At 43.3% G+C, this 17,379-nt stretch overlaps 1 pseudogene; it reads left to right on the forward strand.

Moving 5' to 3' along the window:
- LOC119283988 overlaps positions 1-16,073 on the forward strand; it is a 60,527-nt pseudogene extending 44,454 nt beyond the window's left edge.
- Positions 16,074-17,379: the final 1,306 nt, after the last annotated feature.

Genomic DNA, 17,379 nt, shown 5'->3' on the forward strand with positions numbered 1-17,379 from the left:
ATCCATGGGGGGAAATACTACTATTGTATGGTGGTCATCTAGAAATTTTGATCGCTGGAAGATTCCATAATGTCAGCTCCAGCTTCATCTCATAATCATCATCACTAGGATCAGAATCAGTGTCGTCGATGATGATGTAGTTGTCTGGGCAAGTGGGGTCATCATCTTCGTCTCCCGGTGCTGGTTCTCCCATGAATATTCCGATTCTTCTTAACCAGGTCGTCGTTCTTCTCCAGTAGCGTCTTGATTTCCTCCTCATATCCATCGCGGGTGAACTTGAGTTCTTCCTCCAGCTCGATGATCCTAGTCTTTGCCTTCTTCAACTCCATCATGTCTGCGCACATCTGGTTCTCCTATCGTCGAATGTGCTGGTTTTTCTCCTGGATAAAAGCTGCAGTGGATCTATCCTTCTTGGTGCTGATCATCTCCCATTCCTCGTCTCGGCACCCACATATTTGATAGATGGTGTCCTTGAGTTCCTTGTTATAGACTTCTCCAATGCGTCCCATGGTAATGTGGGCTGCCATGCTCTTGCCTAGGCTCCAGGTTGGTGAATCGAAGGAAAATTCTATGGGTTTAGAAGTTGGCGAGAACGTCCTTCCTGGTACTTGTACTTGAATCATCCAGCGCTCCTCTTCAGGTAAGGTGGCCTTGTACGTCCCGGTGAAACTTGGTATTCCAATGTTCAGGTACCTAGTGACTTCCTTCAAGTGGTGTCCAAAAGGTGTATCCTCGTCCGGTTGCGCAAACTTGTTCTTCATCTCCGACATCCTATAGAGTGGAAAAAGGGAAGAGGAATCAGAAAGGAGTAGAGAAGAGTGACCTATGGTTTGTCTTAGTGGTCGTGTCCTACACTCAGCGTGTGCTCTGATACCATCTTGTAGCGACCCAACCTCAAACGATCAAGCCTCTGTGCATCAGTGTCATCCCTAGATCAGTAATGCTGACACGCACAGTACTCAAAGGATTTATAACAGAGTAGCAATCACACACTTATTACATCGAATATCTCAGAAGAGAACTTATTACAATAATATGGCTAAAGGCCATCTAATGCGATAACAGCGGAAGGCTTGGAAGATAAAGTGAGTCCATCAACTCCAATGGCATAGCTGAGCTGCACGGCAACGACCTAAGGAACCGTACTCCTCATCTGAAAAGTCTGCAACATAACATGTTGCAGCCCGAGAAACGGGTCAGCACATGGAATATGCTGGCAATATTACACAGTAGAGCAAAATAGAATAATGCTATCACTACATGCATATTTGGCTGGTGGAAAGCTCTATGGTTACAGGTTTGCATAAAGCCAATTTTTTCCTACTGCAAAGGAATAAATTTTTATTTAACTATCATGGTATTTGAACAACATTGAGAAGGTAACCCCAACTCAATCCCAATTAATGTGATTAACAACCCAACAATATTAATTAAGAGTGATCAGATACATAAGATAACCCGAGTACTAGACACTCAGAATTGTCCATAACCGGGGACACGACTAACCATGATTAGATTGTACACTCTGTAGAGGTTTGCGCACTTTTCCCCACAAGACTCGATCGCCTCCGTTGGATTTCTCGCATTGCACGGTGCTTGAGAAACGGATGACCGAGACATAGTCTTTCAGAAACATTAACTCTCTACTCCGGATAGACCATACCAAACCTACAAAACCAACTACCTGCTGATCTACGTGTTCAAGAGCTTCACATAACTTACTCAGCTATGCTAGAGCCCATAATAGCTTGTGGTTGCACACGAAAGTTTCTAGCATGAATCATCTCAGTTCCCTTTGATCCTGGGTGGCGGTCCATAGGAAGATCACACGGTAACCCCGGGATTTCCAAAAAAACAAGCAATCACTGGGTTCCCCAGGTGCCTCAATCCACCCAGATGTGTATTAAACTTGCCACCTTAAGTTGAACCATTAATTAACAATCTCACATCTGTCATGGAACACTCAAACCCAATCCACGTCTACGAGCATAGCATAGCAATATAAGCATAACGTAGAAGTAACTCCCAAGTGTTTAAAAATAAGCAGGGCAATAGGTTCTACCTCATCAGCTACTTCCCAAAACCCACATATTAAAGACATCCTAACCATGCAATGTTTAAGGATTGAACTAATGCAATGAAAACTGGGTATGGAAAGAGTATGATCAATGTGTTACTTGCCTTGCTGACGATCCGCGAAACCTAGAGACTCGTAGTAACACGCTTCGCACTTCGGGTATTCTATGGCAAACAAACAATAACATACATAAGCAACTAGCAGAGATGCGCGAGCAAAACTTCAACTAAAACGAAAGACCAGAAAGTTCAACTTAAGAACTTCGGTTTGCAAAAAGAATCAAATCAAACGGAGCAACGAAACTCAAACGGCGAGAGAAAGAAGATCCGTTTACTAATCTGAACTAAAGTCAAATTTGAAAGTATCAAAATCTTGTTCAAGTTGGTTAAACAGAAAGAGGGTCTTGAGACGAAACTCTAGGCTTTTGAATCACTTGATTCCGACTAACGAGCGAAAAGATAAAGAAAAACTAAGATCGAATCAGAAATCGCGACCGAGAATAATCGCAAATAAATCCGATAAAAGAAAACTGACGAACAGGCTAACGAACGAGCATTCGTTATCTGTAACTAACAAATGAAAACCGTTCGTTTTGACGAACGTACGGACGAACATCCGCTAAATAGAAGAACCGCGAAAAACCGGTGAGCCGATCTAAAAAAATGAACTAGGGTTTCTAAAAAACCGAACGGTTTTAAGAAAAAAAACGGTGGCTCGGATCCGGCTCAGTACCTCCGGCGAGGGGCTCCGGCGAGGCGAGGTGATGCGGAGGGGCTCGGCTCACGGGGCGGCGGGGCTCGGTGACGGCGCGACAACCGGCGGCGGCGGCGGGGCTGCAGCGGCGGCGGCGAGGCGCGGCGGCGGGAGGCGGGGCGGCTGCGGTGGCGGCGGTGGTTTGTGGTGGAGGAGGGGGGGCTCGGGGGAGTATATAAAGGGGGGTCGGCTTCGAGTAGGGGCCAAGGTGGCGGCGGTGGAGTCCGGCTCGGACTCCTGTCCGAGTCGGCGGCGGCGGCAGCGCTCGCGCGCAGGAGGCGGCGGCGGCTGGGCCGGCCTGCTCGGCTGGGCCTTAGGGCCGGTCGGGCGCGGTGAAGTTTTTTTTATATATATAATATTCCACCGACAGAAATAAAATCCGATAAAATAAAATAAAAACTTAAAAATGCCCAAACAAATTTTCATCATCTAAATAAAATATTTAGAACGAGATGAACATTTTCTGGGCCCTAAAATGCATTTTTGCAAACGTGCAAATTTTTCTATTGCAATTAAAATCCGAATAAAACCAACTAAAATTAAATAAATGATTTTAATATTTTTCCTCCAATATTTCAATTATTTTGGAGAAGTCATATTTCTCCTCTCATTTATTTTTGGTACGAAATATTTTTCGGAGGGAGAAATAATTAAAATCAAAAATCTTCGTTTCATTATTTGGTAGGAAAACCCAAATATGAAACCAGAAAATCCCCAACTCTCTCCGAGGGTCCTTGAGTTGCTTAGGATTTCGAGGATTGCAAAGACAAAAAGAAATAAAATATGATATGCATGAATGACCTATGTATAACATTCCAAATTGAAAATTTGGGATGTCACACTTCCTGTGTTGGTTCTTATATGCTAAAGACTATTGAATTCAAATGGGAATTATTGGAAATAATTAAACGCAACTCTGAAGATTGGGGTTCTGACGATGGTAAGGAGTCAGGTATGACACCTAAGTTTGATTGTGTTAAATCTTTTATGGATACCGACGTTTTTCGTGGATTTAGCACTAAATATGGACTTGACTCTGAGATAGTAGCTTCTTTCTGTGAATATTTTGCTACTCGCGTTGACCTCCCTAAGGAGAAGTGGTTTAAATATAATCCTCCCATTGAAGTAAAAGTAGTTGCACCTATTACAGTTGAAGAAAATATTATTACCTATAATGATCCTATTGTTCCTACTACTTATGTTGAGAAACCACCTTTTCCTGTAAGGATAAAGGATCATGCTAAAGGTTCAACTGTTGTTCGTAAGAGTAATACTAGAACTTATACACCTCCTGAGCAAATTAAAGTTGATCCTAGTATTGCTATGGTTAAAGATCTTTTGGATGATAATTTAGATGGCCATGTTATTTATTCCTGTGATGAAGCTGCTAATATTGCAAAACCAGATGCTAAGATACATAGACCCGTTGTAGGCATGCCTGTTATTTCTGTTAAAATAGGAGATCATTGTTATCATGGCTTATGTGATATGGGTGCTAGTGCTAGTGCAATACCCTATGACTTATACAAAGAGATTATGCATGATATTGCACCTGCTGAGTTAGAAGATATTGATGTTACAATTAAGCTTCCCAATAGTGATACTATTAGGCCCTTTGGGATTGTTAGATATGTTGAAGTCTTGTGTGGGAAGGTCAAATACCCTGCTGATTTTCTTGTTCTTGGTTCTCCACAAGATGACATTTGTCCCATCATATTTGGTAGACCCTTCTTGAACACTGTTAAAGCTAAGATTGATTGTGAAAAGGATGTTGTTACAATTGGCTTGGATGATATGACTCATAAGTTTAATTTTGCTATATTTCGTAGACAACCCCGTGATAAAGAATTATCTAGTAAAGATGAAATAGTTGGTATTGCTCCTATTGCTATGCCTCCTACTGGTCCGTTAGAACAATATTTGTTAGACCATGAAAATGATATGTTTATGAAAGAAAGAAGGGAAATAGATGAAGTGTTCCTTAAACAGGAACCTATTCTGAAACATAACTTGCCTGTTGAAATTCTAAGGGATCCTCCTCCACCTAAGGGTGATCCCGTGTTTGAGCTAAAACCATTACCTGATAATCTTAAATATGCTTATCTTGATGAAAATAAGATATATCTTGTTATTATTAGTGCTAACCTTTCAGAGCAGGAAGAGGAAAGATTATTGAAAACTCTGAAGAAGCACCGTGCTGCTATTGGATATACTCTGGATGATCTTGAGGGCATTAGTCCCACTTTATGTCAACACAAAATTAGTTTGGAGGACGATGCCAAACCAGTTAGAGATCCTCAACAACGACTGAATCCCAAGATTAAAGAAGTGGTAAGAAAGGAGATACTAAAGCTCCTTGAGGCAGGTATAATTTATCCCGTTACTGATAGTGATTACAGTCGTTCCTAAAAAGGGAGGTATTACAGTCGTTCCTAATGATAAAGATGAATTCATCCCGCAAAGAATTATTACAGGTTATAGGATGGTAATTGATTTCCATAAATTAAATAAGGCCACTAAGAAAGATCATTACCCTTTACCTTTTATTGATCAAATGCTAGAAAGACTATCCAAACATACACATTTCTGCTTTCTAGATGGTTATTCTGGTTTCTCTCAAATACTTGTGTCAGCGAAGGATCAATCAAAAACTACTTTTACTTGCCTTTCGGTACTTTTGCTTATAGACATATGCCTTTTGGTTTATGTAATGCACCTACTACCTTTGAAAGATGTATGATGGCTATATTCTATGACTTTTGTGAAAAGATTTGTAAGATATTCATGGATGACTTCTCCGTTTATGGATCCTCTTTTGATGATTGCTTGAGCAACCTTGATCGAGTTCTGCAGAGATGCGAACACACTAGCCTTGTCTTGAATTGGGAAAAGTGCCACTTTATTGTTAATGAAGGCATTGTCTTGGGGCACAAGATCTCCGAGAGAGGTATTGAAGTTGATAAAGCTAAAGTTGATGCTATTGAAAAGATGCCATGTCCCAAGGACATAAAAGGCATAAGAAGTTTCCTTGGTCATGCCGGTTTTTATAGGAGGTTCATTAAGGACTTTTCTAAAATCTCTAGGCCTCTGACTAATTTATTGCAAAAAGATATTCCTTTTGTCTTTGATGATGATTGTGTAGGAGCATTTGAAATACTTAAGAAAGCTTTGATCACTGCACCTATTGTTCAGCCACCTGATTGGAATTTACCTTTTGAGATAATGTGTGATGCTAGTGATATGATGTAGGTGTTGTTCTAGGGCAAAGAGTTGATAAGAAATTAAATGTTATCCAGTATGCTAGTAAGCTCTCAATGCTGCCCAGAGAAATTATGATACTACTGAAAAAGAATTCTTAGTGGTTGTGTTTGCATGTGATAAGTTTAGACCTTATATTGTTGATTCCAAAGTTACTATTCACACTTATCCTGCTGCTATTAAATATCTTATGGAAAAGAAAGATGCTAAACCGAGACTCATTAGATAGGTTCTCTTGCTCCAAGAATTTGATTTGCATATTATTGATAGAAAGGGAGCTGAGAACCCCGTTGTAGACAACTTGTCTAGGTTAGAGAATGTTCTTGATGACCCACTGCCTATTGATTATAGTTTTCCTGATGAACAATTAGCGGTCATTAATGCTTCTCGTACTGCTCTGTGGTATGCTGATTATGCTAATTACATTGTTGCTAAATTTATACCACCTAGTTTCACATACCAGCAAAAAAAAGTTCTTTTATGATTTAAGACATTACTTTTGGGATGACCAACACCTTTATAAAGAAGGAGTAGATAGTGTTATTAGACGTTGTGTACCTGAGCATGAACAGGAACAGATCCTATGCAAGTGTCACTCTGAATCATATGGAGGACACCACGCTGGAGACAGAACTGCACATAAGGTATTGCAATCCGATTTTTATTGGCCTACTCTCTTCAAAGATGCCCGTAAGTTTGTCTTATCTTGTGATGAATGTCAAAGAATTGGTAATATTAGTAGACATCAAGAAATGCCTATGAATTATTCTTTTGTTATTGAACCGTTTGATGTTTGGGGCTTTGATTATATGGGACCTTTTCCTGCCTCTAATGGTTACACACATATTTTAGTTGTTGTTGACTACGTTACTAAGTGGGTAGAAGCTATTCCAACTAGTAGTGCTGATCAAAACACTTTTATTAAAATGCTTAAAGAAGTTATTTTACCGAGGTTTAGAGTCCCTAGATATCTTATGACTGATGGTGGTTCACATTTTATTCATGGTGCTTTCCGTAAGATGCTTGCTAAGTACGATGTTAATCATAGAATCGCATCTCCTTATCACCCGCAGTCTAGTGGTCAAGTAGAGTTGAGCAATAGAGAGCTCAAATTAATTTTGCAAAATACTGTTAACAGATCTAGAAAGAATTGGTCCAAGGAACTTGATGATGCATTATGGGCCTATAGAACTGCATACCTTATGGAAAAGCTTGTCATTTACCTCTAGAACTTGAACGTAAAGCATATTGGGCTATTAAAGAGCTCAACTATGAATTCAAACATGCCGGTGAGAAGAGGTTGTTTGATATTAGCTCACTTGATGAATGGAGAACCCAAGCCTATGAGAATGCCAAGCTATTCAAAGAAAAAGTCAAACGCTGGCATGACAAAAGGATACAAAAGTGTGATTTTAACGTAGGTAATTATGTGTTATTATTCAACTCTCGTTTAAGATTTTTTGCAGGAAAACTTCTCTCTAAATGGGAAGGTCCTTACGTTGTCGAGGAAGCCTATCATTCGGGTGCCAAAAAAATCAACAACTTCGAAGGTACAAGCCCGAGGGTGGTGAACGGTCAAATAATTAAACATTATATTTCAGGTAATCCTATCAATGTTGAAACTAATATTATTGAAACCGTAACCCCGGTGGAATACACAAGGGACACTTTCCAGAATGTTCCAGACTCCAAAAAGGAATAGGTATGTGGTACGGTAAGTAAACCGACTCCAAAACAATTCTAAAGGCAATTTCTATCTGTTTTGGAATATTTAAGAATTTTAGGAAGAAAGAAGTAGTCTGGGAAGGACACGAGGCCTCACGAGAGTGGAGGGTGCGCCCACCCCTACTGGGCGCGCCCCCCTGTCTCGTGGACACCTCGTGTGCCTCCCGGACTCTGTTTTCTTCCATGTTACGTATTTTGGCTGGTAAAAATTCATTATATAATCTCCCAGAAGTTTTGACCACCGTATTATGCAAATATCCTCTGTCTTCGTTTCGAGCTATTTCTGCCACAGGTTTAAGCAACATGTCATCTTAAGATTCAGAGGGAGAAAGCTATGTGGTTGATTATCTTGCAGACCCTAAAGTCTACGGGAATTTGGACCATAGTGGTTGGACCACGGAGGAAGAAGAAGACTATGAGCCTAAGGGAAAGGAAGAAACAAGCTCAGACGAAGACGAAATTCCATTACCTCAACTGGGGGATATGCATGTGGAGTTTAAAAAGTCAAGCCTACCTGATAGAGCAAAGAAGCCAAAGATCGAGTTTATCCCTTTTCGTCTCTTGCAGGAAAATAAGCAGGAACTATGCAAAAGAGTATTAAGTCTTGAGCGGGAGATCGAGGACCTAAAAGAGCAAAACACTATACTCAAGCGTAAATTGAGGAAGAAGCCTACATCATCAATAACTCCTACTTCACCACCTCCGGGGACATAATCACATGGGTATCGGCACTCCCCTTGGCAACTGCCAAGCTTGGGGGAGGTGCCCTGGTATCGTATCACCATCACACTCCTATCTTTACCGTTTTATTTAATTAGATCCTTTTTGTAGTATCTTGATCCAGTAGATCGAAGTTTTGATATCAAGTAGTTTTGAGTTTTGCTTTGTGATCTCTTTATGTAATCGAGTCCATGAGTTATCCATAATAAAGATTAGTGTTGAGTCAAGGGCTTTGCTTTCTTGCTATGATCTTGAGAAAAATAGAAAGAATAAAAAGAATAAAAGAGTTCATATTGATCTTATGGATAGTAATGACTTCACACATAGAAAGTATGAGGCTTAAAAGTTGTTGAGAGTTGATAAGCATAGTTTTGGTCATCGTTGCAATTAATAGGAAGTGATAAGGAAAGAGAAGTTTCACATATAAATATACTATCTTTGACATCTTTTTATGATTGTGAGCACTCATTAAGTATGACATGCTAAAAGAGTCGACGTTGGACAAGGAAGACACCATAATGGTTTATGTTTTCTCACATCTCAGTTAAAGTATATTGTCATTGACCTTTCAAACATGTTGAGCTGCCTTTCCCCCTCATGCTAGCCAAATTCCTAGCACTAAGTAGAGAAACTACTTGTGCTTCCAAATACCCTTATACCCCGTTTTTCCATGAGATTCCACCATACCTACCTATGGATCGAGTAAGATTCTTCAAGTAAGTTGTCATCGGTGCAAGCAATAAAAATTTCTCTCTAAATATGCATGACTTATTAGTGCGGAGAAAATAAGCTTTATACGAACTTGTTATGGAAGCAATAAAAGCGACAGACTGCATAATAACGGTCCATATACAAGTGGCAATATAAAGTGACATTCTTTTGGACTAAGATTTTGTGTATCCAACCGTAAAAGTGCATGACAACCTCTGCTTCCCTCTGCGAAGGGCCTATCTTTTACTTTATGTTTCTACTTTTGTTCTTACTTTATGCTTGAGTCAAGGTGATCTTCACCTTTCCCTTTTTCATTTTATCCTTTGGCAAGCTCCTCGTGTATGAAAGATAATGATATATATATCCAACTGGATGTTCGTTAGCATGGAATATTATTGTTGACATCACCTAAAGGTGAATACGTTGAGAGGCAACACAATAAGCCCCTATCTTTCTCAGTGTCCGGCTGAAACTCTATAACCACAAGTATTGCGTGAGTCTTAGCAATTGTAGAAGACTACATGATAGTTGAGTATGTGGACTTGCTTAAAAGCTCTATTCTTGACTCTTTCTGATGTTATGATAAATTGCAATTGCTTCAATGACTGGGATTATAGTTTGTTAGCTTTCAATGAAGTTTCTGAACCATACTTGACATTGTGAATTGATTGTTACTTGAGCATAAGAATTTATATGACAAAATCTATTTATGTTGCTGTTATAAGAATAATCATGATGCCCTCATGTCCGTATTTTATTTTTTTATTGACACCTCTATCTCTAAACATGTGGGCATATTTTTGATTTCGGCTTCCGCTTGAGGACAAGCGAGGTCTAAGCTTGGGGGAGTTGATACGTCCATTTTGCATCATGCTTTTATATCAATATTTATTGCATTATGGGCTGTCATTACACATTATATATCAATACTTATGGCTATTCTCTCTTATTTTATAAGTTTTACCATGAAGAGGGGGAATATCGGCGGCTGGAATTCTGGCTAAAAAAGGAGCAAACATTGGAAACCTATTCTGCACTGCTCCAAAAGACCTGAAACTCCGCCAAACTTATTATTGGATTTAATAAGAATTATTGAGTGGAAGAAAAACCTCAGGGGGACCACACCCTGGCAAGGAGGGTGGGGGCGCGCCCACCCCTACTGGGCGCGCCCCCATCTCCTGGGCCCCATGGTGGCCCCCCGGTGTCCATCTTCTGCTATATGAAGGTTTTTACCCTGGAAAAAATCGTGGGCAAGCTTACGGGACGAAACTCCGCCGCCACGAGGCGGAACCTTGGCGGAACCAATCTAGAGCTCCGGCAGAGATGTTCTACCGGGGAAACTTCCCTCCGGAAGGGGGAAATCATCACCATCGTCATCACCAACTATCCTATCATCGGGAGGGGGTCAATCTCCATCAACATCTTCATCAGCACCATCTCCTCTCAAACCCTAGTTCATCTCTTGTATCAAATCTTGTATCCAAAACCACAAATTGGTACTTGTGGGTTGCTAGTAGTGTTGATTACTCCTTGTAGTTGATACTTATTGGTTTACTTGGTGGAAGATCATCTGTTCAGATCCTTAATGCATATTATTACACCTCTGATTATGAACATGAATATGCTTTGTGAGTAGTTACGTTTGTTCCTAAGGACATGGGTGAAGTCTTGCTATTAGTAGTCATGTGAATTGGGTATTCGTTCGATATTTTGATAAGATGTATGTTGTCTTCCCTCTAGTGGTGTTATGTGAACATCGACTACATGACAGTTCACCATTATTTGGGCCTAGAGGAAAGCATTGGGAAGTAATAAGTAGATGATGGGTTGCTAGAGTGACAAAAGCTTAAACCCTAGTTTATGCATTGCTTCGTAAGGGGCTAATTTGGATCCAAATGTTTAATGTTGTGGTTAGGTTTACCTTAATACTTTTGTAGTAGTTGTGGATGCTTGCAATAGGGGTTAATCATAAGTGGCATGCTTGTCCAAGTAAGGGCAGTACCCAAGAACCGGTCCACCCACATATCAAATTAACAAAGTACCGAATGTGAATCATATGAGTGTGATGAAACTAGCTTGACGATAATTCCCATGTGTCCTCGGGAGCACTTTTCTCATTATAAGAAATTGTCCAGGCTTGTCCTTTGCTACAAAAAGGATTGGGCCACCTTGCTGCACCTTATTTACTTTTATTGCTTCTTACTTGCTAAAATTTATCTTATCGCAAAACTATCTATTACCTACAATTTTAGTGCTTGCAGAGAAAACCTTACTGAAAATCGCTTATCATTTCCTTCTGCTCCTCGTTGGGTTCGACACTCTTACTTATCAAAAGGACTATGATATATCCCCTACACTTGTGGGTCATCAGCTGTCCAACGCCCTATAGGTGGTGGTTTCTGTTCTTCTCCTGCATCGTCGTCCATACCGTCGATGTCTTCGGAGTTGAAGTAAAGCACGTCGGTTAAGTCATCGACAGTGGCTATTAAGTGGGTAGTGGGTGGGGGACGAATTTCCTCATCGTCCGCTTCCCACTTGAGCCAGACATAGTTTGGCAAGGAGTCTCCTGACAAGGAGAGAGACCTTAATGATTTTAGCACATCACCCAAGGGCGAGTGCTGAAAGATATCTGCGGAGGTGAACTCCATGACCGGTGCCCAGTCGGATTCGATAGGCACGGGCGTGCGTGGTTTGGATCCTGTAGCCGGAGACGAGTCCGAGGGTCCAATGATACCGGCCTCATAGGAGGTGGGATCATTGTTTGGCTCCAAGGCTGATGAGTGTGCGGCCTCTGTGGCAGGGTCTATCCACCCGTCCTCGGATGGCACAATCTGCTCCGGATTGACTTCCGGAGCAACCGCAGGCGCGATCCCCCAAATACTATCCAATGGCAGATCTAATTCATGCTTGACGGGATTGTCCGGCGCACCTGACACAGGGTCGAATCCATCAAACATCAAGTCACCGCAGATGTCGGCCGTGTAGTTCAAGCTTCCAAACCTGACCTAATGGCCAGGGGCGTAGCTGTAGATCTGCTCTAGATGGCCAAGCGAGTTGGCCCGCAGTACGAAGCCACCGAATACGAAGATCTGTCCGAGAAGGGAAACCTCCCCCTGGAACGCGTCGTTGAAAACGATTGAAGGAGACATCTAGCCTTATCGCGATGGCACAGTGGAACTCTCAATGAAAGCACCAATGTCGGTGTCAAAACCGGCGGATCTCGGGTAGGGGGTCCTGAACTGAGCGTCTAAGGCTAATGGTAATAGGAGGCGGGGGACACGATGTTTACCCAGGTTCGGGCCCTCTCAATGGAGGTAATACCCTACTTCCTACTTGATTGATCTTGATGATATGAGTATTACAAGAGTTGATCTACCATGAGATCGTAGAGGCTAAACCCTAGAAACCAGCCTATGATATGATTGTTGTTGTCCTACGGACTAAACCCTCTAGTTTATATAGACACCGGAGGGTGCTAGGGTTACACAGAGTCGGTTATAGAGAAGGAGATCTACATATCCGAATTGCCAAGCTTGCCTTCCACGCCAAGGAGAGTCCCATCCAGACACGGGACGAAGTCTTCAATCTTGTATCTTCATAGTCGAACAGTCCGGCCAAAGTATATAGTCCGGCTGTCCGAGGACCCCCTAGTCCAGGACTCCCTCACCTGCCCCATGGGGCGGACGACTCTAAGGTGTCGTCATGGAGCATTTCTCCTGATCCACTAAGGCCAGAAGTTAATGCTTCGGCCGCCTGAAGCCCGGAGTATTCGGCTCCCAAGGAGAGCAACAAAAAGAGTCCGGGATTGTCCAGGACATAGCCGGACACACTGACGGGCCTTCTGGAGCGAGCGGCTATCTCAGAGGCGCATCGTACTTTCATGGGTACGGTGTTTGAGATAATATCTTCGTCATCCGCTTCCCACTCGAGTCGGACATAGTTTGGCCAGGAGTCTCCTAAAAAGGAGAGAGACCTTAATGAATTTAGCACATCACCAAAGGGTGAGTGCTGAAAGATATCCGTGGAGGTGATCTCCATGACCGGTGCCCAATCAGATTCGATAGGCACGGGCGTACGCGGTTCGGATCCTGCAGCCGGAGACGAGTCTGAGGGTCCGACGATACCGGCCTCATAGGAGGTGGGATCAGTGTTCGGCTCCATGTATGATGAGTGTGCAGCCTCCGTGGTGGGGTCCATCCACCCGTCCTCATATGGCACAATCTTCTCCGGATTGAGTCCCAGAGCAGCCGCATGCGCGATCCCCCGGATACTTTCCGATGGTAGATCTAAGTCATGCTCGTCGAGAGTAACCGGTGCACCTGACACGGGGTCGAATCCGTCGAAGGTCAACTCTCCGCGGATGTCGGCATTGTAGTTCAAGCTTCCAAACCTGACCTGATGGGCAGGCGCGTAGTTGTCGATCTTCTTCAGATGGCCAAGTGAGTTGGCCCGTAGTACGAACCCGCCGAATACGAAGATCTGTCCGGGAAGGAAAACCTCCCCTTGGACCGCGTCGTTGAAGACGATTGAAGGAGCCATCTAGCCTTATCATGACGGCACAACGAAACTCTCAATGAAAGCACCAATGTCGGTGTCAAAACCGGCGGCTCTCGGGTAGGGGGTCCCGAACTGTGCGTCTAAGGCTAATGGTAACAGGAGGCGGGGGACACGATGTTTACCCAGGTTCGGGCCCTCTCGATGGAGGTAATACCCTACTTCCTGCTTGATTGATCTTGATGATATGAGTATTACAAGAGTTGATCTACCACGAGATCGTAGAGGCTAAACTCTAGAAGCTAGCCTATGATATGATTGTTCTTGTCCTGCGGACTAAACCCTCCGGTTTATATAGACACAGGAGGGGGCTAGGGTTACACCGAGTCGGTTACAGAGAAGGAGATCTACACATCCGAATCGCCAAGCTTGCCTTCCACGCAAAGGAGATTCCCATACGGACACGAGAAGATGTCTTCAAACTTGTATCTTCATAGTCCCACAGTCCGGCCAAAGTATAAACTCCGGCTGTCTGAGGACCCCCTAATCCAGGACTCCTTCACTCCCTCATGGGGTCGCGCCCCCATGCATAGTCCAATTTGGTTTGGGCTTGCAGGGCGCGCACCACCACATGGCCGTCGGCCTCCTCTCTCCACTAGGGCCCATGTAGGCCCATTAGTCCCCCGGGGGGTTCCAGTAACCTCCCGGTACTTTGAAACTTATCTGATACTTCCTGAAACCATTCCGGTGCCCGAATGTAACCTTCCATATATCAATCTTTACCTCCCGGCCATTTTGAGACTCCTTCTCATGTCTGTGATCTCATCCGGGACTCCGAACAAACTTCGGTCACCAAAACACATAACTCATAATACAAATCCTCATCGAATGTTAAGCGTACAGACCCTACGGATTCGAGAACTATGTAGACATGATCAAGACACATCTCCAATTGATAACAAATAGTGGAACCTGGATGCTCATATTGGCTCCTACATATTCTACGAAGATCTTTATCGGTCAAACCACATAACAACATACGTTGTTCCCTTTATCATCGGTCTTACTTGCCCGAGATTCGATCGTCGGTATAATCATACCTAGTTCAATCTCATTACCAGCAAGTCTCTTTACTCGTTCTGTAATGCTTCAGCCCACAACTAACTCATTAGTCACATTGCTTGCAAGGCTTATAGTGATGAGCATTACCGAGAGGGACCAAAGAGCCCTCTGTGATACACAGAGTGACAAATCCTATTCTTGATCTATGCCAACCCAGCAAACACCTTCGGAGACACCTTTAGAGCATCTTTATAATCACCTAGTTATGTTGTGATGTTTGATAGCACACAAGGTGTTCCTCCGGTATTTGGGATTTGCATAATCTCATAGTCAGAGGAACATGCACTACTAGGGAAAACAAACGCTACTACTAATTAGCAGTAGCGAGCTTGAGAAAACCACGCTACTAATAACATGATAGTAGTAGTGCGGGTTTTTACCCCTCGCTACTACTAAGTTATTTCCACTGTGCCTCCCAGGACCAGCCGTAGTAGTAGTGTGGGTTATAAACCCACGCTACTACTAAGTCGATAGTAGTAGCATGGGTTATAAACCCCACGCTACCACCTGCATCTGCTCCCACCCCACCAACCATCCCACACCATGTCTTAAAAAAAACACTCAGTGCCCGATCCAGATCCCCAATCCCGTCTCCGCTCCCACCTCCTCTCCTCAACGGCCTGCCGCAGGGCGTGGAAGCGGTGCGTCCACTCCAGCCACCACGACAGCGCCACTTGGGGCCATGCCGCCGCAGCCGACTTCACGCCCGTGCCGAGGATGTGCCACCTCGTCATGGCCAACTACGCCGCGCCCAACCTCCTCGCCGCGGTGCCCCTCCTCCTCGACCCCTCAAACGTCGTGCGTTGCCGCACCTACGCCGACACGGTGGGCCGGGTCACGCCCTACCTCGTCTACCTCGACCATGCGCACGCTCCTCGACAACCGCCTCGGCAAGCGCCGCTTTGACGGCGGCTACGTCCACAACGGCCTCCTCCGCGCCGCCGGCTGGGTGCTCGACAGGGAGTGCGACCTGCTCCGGGACCTCCTTGACCGGTACCCCGCCTACGCGCTCACCTTCACAGGCCATTCCCTCGGTGCCGGCGTCGCCGCCATGCTCACCATGGTCATCGTGCTCAACCTCGACAAGCTCGGCAAGGTGGAGAGGGGCCGCACCAGGTGCTAAGCCATGGCCCCCGCCCGCTGTATGTCGCTCAACCTCGCCGTCGGATAGACTGATGTCATCAACTCCGTTGTGCTGCAGGTGACTCACTAATGACCCAATTGATTTGGTTGCTTGCTTGTCTGAATTTGGTGGTTACAAGTTCAGTTGTAGAAGAATTTGGGTTACATGTAGTATGTCTGAATTTGGGTTACATGTAGCTGTCAGACTGAATTTTGGTGGATACCTGCTCTGCTTTTGAGTAAGATAAACATTGCATTGAAGAATCTAGTATAAGGTCTATCTGAATTTTGCTGGGTGCTTCCTTGTTGCTAGAAATTTAGTTGCAGAATTTAGTTACATGCCTATCTGAATTTTGTTGGGTGCTCGCCTGCTGCTAAATTCAGTTATTACAGAAGTTAGTTACATGCATGTATGAATTTTGGTGAGTGCTTGCTTCCTGCTAAAAGTTCAGTTGCATAATTTAGTTACATGTCTATCTGCATTTTGTTGGGTGCTACTTCTGTCAGATAAGAATCTGGTTCGGTTAAAAACTGCACTGTCAAATCTGGACGGCCAGCTTCTAGGTGAAAAACAAGTTAGTTATTCTCAGAATTTCGAGTTGCCTCTATATGAAATTTGTAAAGCAAGATCCAAGCATTCCGTAGAGTATTTATTTGCGTCGTTTGGACGTATGGTTTGAGAGCAGCCATCGTTTTAGTTTGTTGTCCCAAAAGTTAGTATCCTGAGCGCATTGTTTTCGTATGCCAGTTTACGGCCTTATAGAGGTTGTTTAAAAAAAGTTTCAATACGAATTTTGTAGAGGGTTTGTAGTAGATTGCAAGGCCGATTTCAGTTTCAGTTTCCTCCACCGCTGTGAAAGGTGGAGGAGCCTAGATTGCAAGGCCGATTTCAGTTTCAGTTTCGATCGAGCCTAGATTGCAAGCCTGATTTTAATACTAGCACTCTCCATGCAGCTCCTCAATAATTGTAGTCAATTGGTTAGACAGTCTACTTGTTTTCATCATTTTTTTCCTAGTTATATACGTAGTTGGCAGGGATTATAGTGCTATCTTTGCTTACTGTTACTGTCCAAATTGATGTAGGAAGATAAACAGTTGTTGATAATTTGACTGTTTCTTCTGAAGGACTTGCTGTCGATGTTAGGCCATCTATGTAGTGTATAGTCGACCAGTCATCTCCATCACACATGATTCATGAGATTCTCTTCTACTAGTCATCATTACTATGTAGATAATATCTTGTGTTAGACATGGGCCACATGTTCAGTTTTACTCCCTCTGTCCCATAATATAAGAGTGTTTTTAATTAACAATTTTAATAGGTTTATCGGTATATTATGACAGAAACAGGTAAAAAGAAGAAGGTTGTGTTTCAAAGAGTGGATTGAGTACTAATT

This window comes from Triticum dicoccoides, chromosome 4A, assembly GCF_002162155.2.
Source record: "Triticum dicoccoides isolate Atlit2015 ecotype Zavitan chromosome 4A, WEW_v2.0, whole genome shotgun sequence".
NCBI lineage: Eukaryota > Viridiplantae > Streptophyta > Magnoliopsida > Poales > Poaceae > Triticum > Triticum dicoccoides.